At 33.1% G+C, this 12841-nt stretch overlaps 1 pseudogene; it reads left to right on the forward strand.

Annotated features, from left to right (window-relative positions):
- The first annotated feature begins 6410 nt into the window (after positions 1-6410).
- On the forward strand, positions 6411-9005 carry LOC112421316 (BURP domain-containing protein 9-like; annotated as a pseudogene).
- Positions 9006-12841: the final 3836 nt, after the last annotated feature.

Raw genomic sequence — 12841 nt, forward strand, 5'->3', positions numbered from 1 at the left:
TGGCATTGATAAGGGCCAAAATATTGTTATCTTCACTAGCACTTATCGACTTCTTTTACAAGTAAATTATATTAAAAAACCCCTATTTACTATAAATACATGATATTTATAGTTTTAAGCCGGTTTATAGCTACTTTTACCTATTTCCCTTTATTTTTGTAGGTTTATGAGCTCAAGTACCAATAATGACAAAAAACAAAGATTCTGAGCGTAAGTATATTTGCTAGGCGAGCCGAAGCGAACTCAAATCAAGGAATTCCATAGAGTTTCAGGGAGAAATTCTAGATCACGTTCACTGGGCGAACAACAACTCGCCTGGCAAATAAAGGTGGTTTAATGACCTATTGGATTAGAAGGATTTTCCCTCCAACCGAAGAAACCTTGATTCGCTAGACGAACATTAATTCGTCTTGCAAACCTTTACTTTTGCAGACAGTTACAAAGGAAGCTCAGATCAGATTGGGATAAAATATAAAAAGTATTATGGCGACCACTTGACCACATGATTCCAGCCCCAAGAAATTCAACTTTTGACTTTTTTCAAAGCAAGTAATTAAAGTGGTCCAATCATAAGCAAGTAACTTAGTCATTCACACTTAACCATTATAACTCATGTGACAAGTGATGAAAAGGTTAAAAGAGAGTGCACAGTGTCATATGAAGGTGCAATATGATGGCCTTACTTAGCAAACAAGGAAGGAAATCAAGTGGAAGGAAACCTAACGTTGAAGAACGAATTTTATTGGTTCAAGGAGTGGCAAGAAACATCTATAAATAGGGAGTAACATTCATTTGGAGGAAAAATCACGTTTTTACACACAAAAGATCAGATTTTGGTTCTTTGAAAAAGCTCTCAAAAAACAAGATAGAAAGAGAGAGTGATCCAGATCAGGTAGAGAAAGTTAAGGCGAAGGAGACTGAATGAGCGGGTTCGACATCGAATCTTTTTACTTGTTTATTATTTATTTTTTTTGAATCGGCAAAATGTTATTAACCAACAAGCCCGTGCAAGAAGCACTAAAAAGCTTGGGTGGAGAAAAAAAATACAAAGAAGGGGAAATTGGTTGCCATACTAACATCGGCTCGAACAAAAACCCTTTTAAAAAACCACCCATAAACACAAGAAGGTAATTGACGCCGGCATATACAAATGACAGACCACATGCATACCCCTGCGTCAACCCTACAAAACCAAACCAAGAAAGTAGCCGAAAACCTCCTGAAGAATAAGACTGGAGTATACATACAGTGAGCCATATGCATATCCACACCTCTCAACCCCAAAACAAAAGTCAGAGGGACTGTAAGAAACCAATAACAACAGTAGGAGCTACAAACACTTCCTACACCCATACACTATACCAGAAGAACAAAAAGCATAATAATCCGCCTTTAGTGCCAAAACCGAAAACTAACAGGTACTTGAAGAAATAACAAGGGACTCCACACCAAGACAGAAGCATAGTGCCTTCACCATAAAACACCACCCGTACCCGAACTTGAAACAACAACCTGCAGCCATCATAAAAAAGAAGGCTCCCAAAACACGTAACTTATATTATGTCTAACTAATCATCTCTATTGTTGGGATTTAGTCTAGTGGCTAGGAATCTAGTGTAGATGCTTAATCTGGATGGTTATATATGAATTTTATTTCGTTATAATCTTTAGTTTAAATTTATTCTTAATGTTTTGTCGATGATGTAGTGTTCTGCAATTAATCTTTTGATTTAGTTTGAGCCTTAGTCTCCCTTACTATCTAAGGGACATGGTTTAAATTATGCATAGGTGTTCTTGTGCAAAAAAAAATTATGCATAGGTGTTATCACGTTAGAGATAGCGAGTAAGTCTATATTCATGTATAACTATCCGCGCGTATGCCACTGAAACAATCGGCTAGTTTGCCACCGATGCATGGAAAGTCAGTTGGTTCAATGGATCTCGCATCGTTAAGGAGATGGAGATGTATGTTGAGGGATATGTTGAGTAATAATTGAAATAAAAGGAGGATATAATCGATTAAGGAATGATATTAGACAAATAGTTCACAAGGCTTAATCCCGACAATATAATCTTTTTATTCTTGTTTTATGGTATAAATTACAAAGATCTATTCAAGAACAAACAAAATTTTAATTTCACACTCAAAATGATTTTAGTTGTTGAACGGTTCTGATATCGCATGAGCCTCAGTGGATTCGATATTTTATTTTTGATAAACCAGCTTACTTACTATTGTATATCAGGATAGGTAGAATCCTCTTTATTAGGCATTAAGAGCTCTGGTTGAGATCACAAAGATCCGTCAATGGCTACACACACAAATGAAATTCCTTGCATATCTTTCTATTCTTGATGGAAAGAATTACGACAATTGGTGCAAACAAATGAAGGTGGTGTTTGGATATCAATATATTTGGGATTTGGTGTAGAACGGGATACATCCCATTGGTAATCGTGCTATAGATGAAGAAAAAGTTGCGTATAAAGAAAATAATAAGAAAGATTACAAGGCTTTGTTCATCATTCATCATTGTGTGAATGTTGACAATTTTTAGAAAGTTAGTGATGCATAATATTTTAAAGAAGCATGGAATATGTTGCAGAAAACGTATGGTGGTGTTGAAAAGATCAAGAAGGTTAGATTACGAACCTTTATGAGACAGTATGAACTTCTGCAAATGGAAGAAAAAGAAACCATAAATGAATTTTTTGCAAGAATTGGCAAATTAGTGAATCAAATGAAAGCTTATGGGAAAACTATGTCACCAAAATCTTTGGTTGAAAATATTTTTAGGTCCTTGTCACCAAGACTTGACACTATGGTAATTGCAATGGAAGAATCAAAAGATCTGCTTCTATTATAAAATAAGAACTTCAAGGTTCCTCAGAAGCACATGAACAACGATTGAATGATAGAAGTGGAGATAAGTCAAAAACTGAGATTGCATTGCAAGCACAATCAAGTAAAGATAAGAAAGATAAAGGAAAGTGGAATGTAAATAGAGGTAGATGTAACCATCACAGTACTTATTGAAGAAACAATCAGAATGATCAAGATTTATTATCTAATAACCAAATAACTGATGGTAGTGGAAACTTTCAAAGGTGAATCAAATGGATATTCCAGGGGTGGTGGAAATTCAAGAGGTAGAGGAGTGATGGTAGGTAAGTGTACTAAATCGTTTGTCAAGTAATAAAGTGTAACTAGAGTATCGTATCCACAGGGGTTGTCATTTCAATTAGGCAATTTACGTTACTTATTTGGGAACAATAAACAATAAATTAAATAAAAGATAAAAGGCGGTTTTGCAATTTAATCTATTCGCTCAGAACGAGAGTTTATAAGAAACCATTTTTTATTGCAGAATATTAGCAGTGGTTAGGGTTCTTCGAGTCCCCTATATTCATTTGTTGGAATTAATTAATTGTCAAACATTATTCAGATATTGATTTTATTTTTACGACTTCTATTTAAGTGATGAGTTTGTGGGGTTTTATTTTCTATGAGCTGTTGAGTTGCACCTACTTATCACACGGGTTTGTACGTATGGGGCCTTACTCTCTCAGAGGTCTGGGTTTATTCTGCTCCAACTATCGAGTTGCAACCTTACACCAGAGTTTCTACGCATGTCAATGCTTAAGGTCGTCAATCCTATAGGGAAATGACCTTCGCACGTAGATGTATGTGGGGTTCTTACTCTCTCAGAGGTAATTGAAACAAAGACGTAAATTAGGGTTCATAATAAAACATACCCTAAAGACTTAGAGTGAGGAGAGATTCCTCCCTTGCGGTTCATAGTGCTTGCATTCCTCTTGATCAGTTTCATTATGAATGCAAAATTATGAATGAGATGAGTTGTATTTATAAGTTTGATTTCCACCTGGGTTTGGGCCTTAAAAACGGCTTAGGCTACGGTAGGAGACCTCAATGGGTCTCCTACCGTAGGTGACTACATTTTTTTTTTTTTTTGGTTTCTAAAATGCTTTTTAGCCATTGGATTTGGAAAGAAGTTTTCAATGGCATAGATCTTTAGACATGTTGATCCACTAGCAATGTATATTACTCCCTCTGTCCCATATTAAATGATCTAGTTGACTTCGACACACGTACCAATGCATATGTTTTATCTTTGATATCTTCAATTCTCTATTAAAAAAAATTATGAAAATTTACTATTTTAAAAATATTCATCGAGACGATTCCAACAACATCTTACATGATATTATTTATCTTTGTGAATTAGTAGAAAAATATGGTCAAAGTATATTAAGTCAATAATGTATATTGTCAACTAGGTCATTTATTGAAGGACGGAGGGAGTATAATGTTTAATTTTTGTCTTTAATAAAGTAATGAGTAAATAGTCAATTTTCCCCCTAAATTGTAAATTTTATCAATTACCCCCTGAAATTAACAAAACTTCAATTACCCCCCTGAAATTTCACAATGTTAGTCAATTTACCCCCTCCATCAAATTTTTCTGTTAGTGAACATGACGTTTTGCAAATATCCCCCTGAAATTTTGCGCTTATGTGCAAAATGCCCCCCAAACCTAAAAATTTATATTATTTTTTTCTTAAAAACAAACAATTAATAGTTAAATATTAAAGTTAACTATTAATTTTGTAGTTTGGAAAAATCACATACATATATACATCAAATTATTTTTAAAGTTACATGTGATTAATATATTACTGATGACCTGCAAGAACAGGTAACTAATACTGGCTTGACCTACAAATGCAAGTTATAAGACCAACATAAAAAAAATAAAAAAAAATAAAAACTTGTAAATGCATGTCCTACCATACATGACCCATAAGGGTCGCCTACCTCAAACGGCGCCCTTAAAAACTAGGCTTTCTCCCCTTAAAAGTAACAAAGAGCAGTTTAATCCATTATAACTCTTTGTGTTCTTCTCACAAAATCTATTGTAAATCTCTCTACCACTGCACAATGAAAAAACATGCTTAAATAACCAAAGGATACCAATTGAACTTCAAGTTGAAGACATTGTATGTTGTCACAATTTTCCAACACATTCTTAGACTCTTTATGTCCACAAACACAAGCATGCATGTGCGATGATTTTGATTGTCGTAATATTTAAATCTTCATTTCTAATTGTTTTGTTGAGCATGTGAAATGAACTTCTAAAGTTTCTGCTCACCATCTAGCCAAGTTTGTTTTATCTTCTTCTGTAGACACAATTCGGATTGAGGATTGTCCTCATTGTATTGCTTTTTACATTGCAACCATGTGGTTTCTTAATTAAATATCTTTCACGTAAAGGCGAGACATTATCACTAGTATCTAAATGTATTAAAATTGCAAACACATCTTAATAGATTGAATTGCCGAATACAAAATACATTCAAGAACTAAATTTAATATCTAAAAACTGATGATCAAAATGGGAAATAAAAAAGTTAGTTATAAATATGTTTGTAATTTTGATATATTGAGATACCAACTACTCCCACCAGGTTATCAAGGGTATTTTTTGACAAGGTTAAGAAGTTAGCTTATAGCGGATAAGTTTGTCTGACAAAAAAAATCATGTTTGATAACAACATTTTTATCATTAGCTTATAGCTTATTTTTCAGACGCTAGCGTTTGAGCTTATAACTTATAGCTCATTGTCTTTCCTTCCAATTTTAAACTTATTATTTTATTTAAAATCCATTTTTATCCCTTATTATTTATTTCAAATTAAAATAAAAAAATGTATCTATTAAATACAAGTATACGAAATATCTACTATAGAACAACTTAAGATATAATAATAATATATAAATGATATATTAAATAAATTAGTTTAAATTAATAAGTTGTAAATACTTAGGAGTAAATATTGGTTGATATCAATTTTTAATATAAATAATGAATGTTCATTCATGTTATTTTATACTTATCAGATAGTTGAACCCTTAATTTTATTAAACACTTTAATTAACTTATCAACTATTAACCATAAATTATAAACTATCAACTAACTTATCAATTAATCGTTATTTTTCCTGAAAAAAAGTTCAAAATTGTGATTTAGCCTATTTATTTCTTTACAACGACTGGTATGCGGCAACTCAAATTGTCCCACCACCATACCATTTCATGTTCTTTTTGCACTATTTCTGGTTTTTTGCCAACCAGGTTATCTAATGTCTTTTTCAGATTATTAAGGTTTGTTACACTACCAAAAAAAAAAAGATTATTAAGGTTTTTTGGGTCACTTGCTTTCTCGTGTATCACGAGAGTTATTATTAAATTATTATTTTGAATCCCATGCCACTTATTCGGTAGTACTACTACTATTCCATGCTTTCTCGTACCACAATGAAACTATTCATATTTTCTCGTGTATCACGAGTTATTATATTATTATTATTTATTCCGTACTATTCCTGGCTTTCTTGTGTAGCAAAAAAAGAAAAATAGTGAGTGTTTTTTTGAAACCTCAATAGCAGCAGCTATAAAAAGGCTATAGTTTATTTCAAGTGGAATTCATTCCCAATGGTGAAAATCCTCTCAAATACACGAATGATGGCTCCTACGTTAACACTTCACTTGCTTTCTCTAGTGCTTTTCTTCTTTACGGTAATTAAATTTTATATTATCTTATTAAATTCTTTGTAGTATAACATGGTCTTTTAATATTCCCAAGGAAAAAAAACATGGTCTTTTTTAATAAACAATTTTTTTTGACAAATTAATAAACTTATAGGGTATTTAAGCACATTGAACAGTTTTTTTGGACAGAATGTGTGACATTTTTTTTACAGACTAGTGGAGTATGTTTTGCAATGATGCCAAATTCAAGGAAATCCCACATAAAAAAATTAATTCAAGGAAATATCTATATTGTAAATGCCTTTTTTTTTTATAGACTAGTGGAGTATGTTTTGCAATGACTTTTTTTCATTTTTTTTCCTACAATTTTAAATACAATTTTTATATTGTAATTTCCATTTATATAATTACCTTCTCAATATAATAACTGCATTAATTTTTCATCGTTAAAAGTCCTTGCAATTGAAACATCTAGTACGTATTAATTTGGCTAGTTAATTGCCCCCCCTCCCCCCTAATCTTCACAATGATATCGTTTGTAGAATGGACAAGGCATCAGTGCTAGAAACTTGAAGACAGAGCTGCAAGATCAAAAACAATTTGATTGGGGTGGCCATCAAGATAAGCAGTCTGAGGATCCCAATCAATTATTTATTTCAGGTGTCCATGAAGCCAATTCAAAAGATCTAGAAGATAAGCAATCCAAAGATTCCAATCAATTACTCGTTTGGGGTGGCCATCAAGATAAGCAGTCCAAGGATCTCAATCAATTATTTGCTTCGGATGTCCATGAAGCCAACCCAAAAGATCTAGAAGATAAGCAACCCAAAGATCCCAATCAATTACTCGTTTGGGGTGGACATCAAGATAAACAACCCTTATTGGTCGTTTCGGGTGGCCATGAAGATAAGCAACCCAAGGATCCCAATCAATTACTCGTTTGGGGTAACCGTGAAGCCAACTCAAAAGATCTAGAAGATAAGCAACCCAAAGATCCCAATCAATTATTCGTTTGGGGTGGCCATCAAGATAAGCAGTATAAGGATCCCAATCAATTATTTGTTTCAGGTGTCCATGAAGCCAACTCAAAAGATCTAGAAGATAAGCAACCCAAAGATCTCAATCAATTACTCGTTTGGGGTGGCCATCAAGATAAGCAGTCCAAGGATCCCAATCAATTATTTGCTTCAGGTGTCCATGAAGCCAACTCAAAAGATCTAGAAGATAAGCAACCCAAAGATCCCAATCAATTACTCGTTTGGGGTGGCCATCAAGATAAGCAGTCCAAGGATCTCAATCAATTATTTGCTTCGGATGTCCATGAAGCCAACCCAAAAGATCTAGAAGATAAGCAACCCGGAGATCCCAATCAATTACTCGTTTGGGGTGGCCATGAAGATAAGCAACCCAAGGATCCCAATCAATTACTCGTTTGGGGTAACCGTGAAGCCAACTCAAAAGATCTAGATGATCACCCATCTTCGAATCTTGATCACACAGAAGCTTTCAAGTTAGGCTTTTTCGGTTTGGATGATCTTCATGTTGGAAATGTAATGGCCCTCCAATTTCCGGTCCAAAAAGTTCCTCAATTCCTTTCGAAAAAGGAGGCTAACTCAATTCCTTTCTCACTCTCATAACTCACAAGGGTTCTACATCTCTTGTCAATCCCTCAAGATTCTCCACAAGCCAAATCTATGAGAAAAACACTTGAACATTGTGAAGCTGACAGAGTCAGAGGGGAGACCAGGATGTGTGTCAACTCCGTAGAGTCTATGCTTAAATTTGTTGACACAATAATTGGTTCAGAAGCCAAATATGATATTCTCACAACCAACAACCCATCACCCTCAGCCATCCCTCTCTAGAAATACACCATCTTGGAAGTATCAGACGATATTAATGCATCTAAATGGGTATCTTGCCATCCCATGCCATATCCATATGCTGTTTACGGTTGTCATCACATAGCTACAGGGAGTAAAGTGTTCAAGGTATCTTTGGTTGGTGATGAGAATGGAGATAAAATGGAAGCTCTTGGAATGTGTCACTTGGATACATCTGACTGGAACCCTGATCATGAGTTATTCAAGACACTAAGAATCAAGCCTGGGAAGAATTCTTCAGCGTGTCACTTCTTTCCTGTAAACCATCTTTTGTGGGTTCCGCTACAACCTTCAAAATCAACCATATGAAGGAGTTGACCTATCTAGATCTCTATCATGTAAAATAAATAATAAATTGGTCAATCAACATTATCAATCCGCAGTAGCTAGCAATAGCATATGCATGCTGCTGAGTGATCACCAATTTCATGTTGTGTGTCTTGTTTCTTAAATTATGTAATGTGTGTTAGTTTGTTAACGTCTGTGTGCATGAGAAAGGTTGTACAACACAATCAAAACACAAACTTGGACTTGTTGCAATCTTTAATTGCTACTCTAAATTAATTAAAATTATTTAATGCTTAACTTGTTTTGTGTCAACTTTTTTTTCTTCTGAAACAACCTTTAGAAGATTTTGACTTTTGTTTTTTAATAATAAGATTTAAGACTAAAATAAATAAATAAATATGGAAGTGACAATCACGACATTTCTTATTTTTATTTAGCATCATCCTTCTCTTATGCTATTTAGCTTCTGCAAACAGAAGAAACTAACACAATATTAATTAAATTTCTAGCAAAGAATAGTTCTATAATTATCTAGACAATAAAATAGTTTGAGGAGTATCATGTAAAATAGAGAAACAAAGATACCAAACATATCGCATAATAGAATGATAATTTATTCAAAATCATCCAATGTACACAATATGCGCAACAAACTCTTTCAATGTCTTAAACCTAATCCTTGTGGAAAGAACTCTCCATCACAAGCCAATTAGCAGCGAGGCCCCAAAACCTAAACTAAGATGTCTTATGTTTGAGAAATATTTCACGATGGATTTTATCATGCACTTAGGCATCTCTCATGCAAAAATCATGAATTTATTGTCCAACATTAATACCATCTCCTAGTTTTTTTTTTTTTTTAAGTTGCAAATGAAATTTATTGATTATAGTAAGCAAATAAATAAGTATATTATTAGTAAAAATGAAATAGAGTAAGCGGTTGTGCATTTCAATTGTTCCGGTTAACGATAAGAAATTGCAGGTCCTGAGTTTAAATTCGGACGAATGAATAAATATTAATATAATAATTAATTACTAACATTTTCTTTCTAAAAAAATTAACATTTGTTAGTAATAAAAGTAGGAGAGAGAAGATGAGTGGACTTACATGAGCTACATGTAAGGACATTATTAAATTGAATATTTTTACTTGAATATCTCTTATAATTTCTAATTAAATTGTTTGTATATGTTATGCATTTGAAAATTTATTTTCAAAAAAACATGGTCACCCTTAAGTATAATTTTTGGCTCCGTCCGCAGGCATAACTACATGTTACTACATAAATGTTCCACCCAATACACAAATTAAGCAAGTGACCATTTTCAAGATTTGGATGCAACGGACGTATTCATTCCAAAAAGAGAGAAACAAAGAAGGAAAAGTGTTAGGATTTGCAAGATTTGTGGGGGTAAAATATGTACGCAGTCTTGAATATCAACAAGAATGTGTGGTTTTGTTCTTATAAGATATGGCCAATATCTCAAAATTTTCAAAAGAAGATGATGAGTCATGAGATGTAAAGGTGAAGATAAAAGATGGAGGGAAAGAATCAACAATGGATGCAATTTCAATGGGGGGACAATGTCTTCATTAAGGTTGATGATGACTTGGAGCTAATTTTAGTGCATAATATTAAATAGGTATCTGAGACTTATAGTTCTGTTTTCTCGATCATAATATTAGTTAGCCAAATTAAGCTAATAGAGATTGTTGGATAAAATGTGTTTAACGTTAACCCTTAAGAGTTTTGATGATAACAAAGTATTAAAAAAATGTCAATTGGATATGTTAATATTTGTTCAAGTGTACATGACTATAGACAAAAATTTGACATCTTAAGAAGGTATTGGAAGAACAAATAAAGAGCAAATACATCAACAAAAAGGGAAGCTTAAAGCGTCTGAAGAAAACTGCTCCTGAAAATAAAGCGCTCCTGAAGATAAAGTGTTCCTGAAGTGATGACATCATCATAAGCAAGTTCATCAGAAGCTAAGAATCACCAAAAGTTGTTTAACGGATTCAAACTTGTCTAAAGATCGCAGAAGACTTGAAAAGTGAAGCAACGGCTATTTTGGAAGGATTTGAAGGCATTGAATGCTTATTCTTCAAAGAGCGTTGACGTAGTACGTTTGTACAAAGTGTACAACCACTACCTCCACTACTCTGTTTTGTCTCTGCTACAAGACAAGAAAAACAGCTCGGCCTGCAAAGATGTTCCTTCTCAATTGGAATGTATTTTGAAATTGATCTTTCATAGGACAATAACCATATCAGGCAAAGGATCATTGATCAAAAGTTTCAAACGACTCTATTTTGAATGTGCTGACAATTCAACGTCTCTTTCACACCTCTATATAAAGGAGTGAAGACATAGAGTTTTACAAGAACAATACCAAGAATTAACTATGTTGAAACTCTGTTGAAATTGTTCTGCATTCAAAGTTCACTTATAATTTCTATCAAAGCTCATATATTAGATATTCTAGTGTCTTTAGAGTCTGTATCTGATTTGTACTGTGAACACCACTGATTGTATATCAAGTGTTCAACCTCAAACATTTTTCTTGGAATTCTGTTTGAATTAAGAAGTCTCTTGCAGTTGTGCTTGAGCAATAGAAGTCTCTTGATTGTGTTTAGGAGCATAGGAAATCTCTTGCAGTTGTGCTTGAGCATTTGAAGTCTCTTACTAAATTTAGTAGTGAGCAATTGTAATAAGATATTACATAATGAACTCTCCTTTAAGAGATCAGTTTCAGAAAACTTTAACCACCAATCTAATAGATGATTATGGTGAAGATTGATAGGTAAAGTTTCAGAAAGTTTCAAACTACAAAACAACATCAATGCGCAATTTAAATAAGTAACTGAAATTTATAGATCAATTTTTTCAATCATAATATAACCAAGGGTCTCTAAATTATATCTCAGTTACCCAAGTAGGTATTTTATGTCAAGATTTAACTCTAAATGTCTAATTAGTTTTTTTAATTTTGATTTATTTGTTATAAAAGAAACCATGCATTGGATCTTAGATGTCTATTGTAAGTTAAAGTCCAAAAGATGTCATGCAAGGCAAAACCAAAATAATCATCTGATCAAAAAGTAAGTCTTGGACAACAGAGTGAACAAAAGCATCATATGGCACTATAATATCATAAAACCAACCCTTGCAAAATAAGTCAAAGACTATAAACAAGTTGCTGCCTCTGGTTTGTTAAATCAAGTGTCTCTAGTTGTATGTGTTGTCTACATCTAATCAATCAAGTTTATCCTTTAGTCAAAACTATGTAAAAGTCAACCTCTGATGTAAGAATCCTTCAAAGACCAAGAAATATACTTTTGGAGAAGTTTTCATGTGAAGAAACCAAATAAAGGAGTGTGTGTGCTTAAAGAACACAAAGTGTGTGCTCGTGATTTTCGGATATCAAACCATTAATTGATTTTAATCGTTAATCTTTGAACTTTCGATTTTTATTCGTGGGAAGGGAAAAAATGAGTAAAAACCCTCAAGACTTTGGATTCGGGAGCTGGTTACGCGAAGGGAAAGTGCTAGCACCCTAAGCGTCTACGGTATTCCGTAGAAACCTCTTACCTAGATTATCTTGTGCTAAATTCATTTGGGTACTTGAAAAATTATTACCTAAAAATCTAAGTGAAAGAATGGAGAGAAAAGAAATATGTTTTTGATTATTTTTATTTGATTTGGAAAACAAGTGTCCTCTGCCTACGTACCCGTGAGGGATCAAAACCTCGTAGTTCGGGGTAGAAATTGGCGTTTGATTGGTTTTGTGTTTTTTATATGTTTTGAAAAAAGGTTTTAAAATGAAAAGTCAGGTGGCAAATGAGAATGTGTTTGTGTTTTTTATATTGAAAAATAATAGACTCAAAGTAGAATTAAGTTGATTGAAAATTTGATTAAGAAAAATAAAATAAAAAAAGACGGTTACTTGATTGAAAGTCAAGGTTTGTTATAAAAATATTTTTTTGTGATTTTTTGATATGTGAATGTTTTTGCTGTTTTTGAATAATGAATGAAAATTAAACTAACAGAGCAATAAAAGCATATGACCATAGCACTCTGGAGAATGATT

The sequence above is a fragment of the Medicago truncatula genome, chromosome 4, assembly GCF_003473485.1.
Source record: "Medicago truncatula cultivar Jemalong A17 chromosome 4, MtrunA17r5.0-ANR, whole genome shotgun sequence".
Taxonomy (NCBI): Eukaryota; Viridiplantae; Streptophyta; class Magnoliopsida; order Fabales; family Fabaceae; genus Medicago; species Medicago truncatula.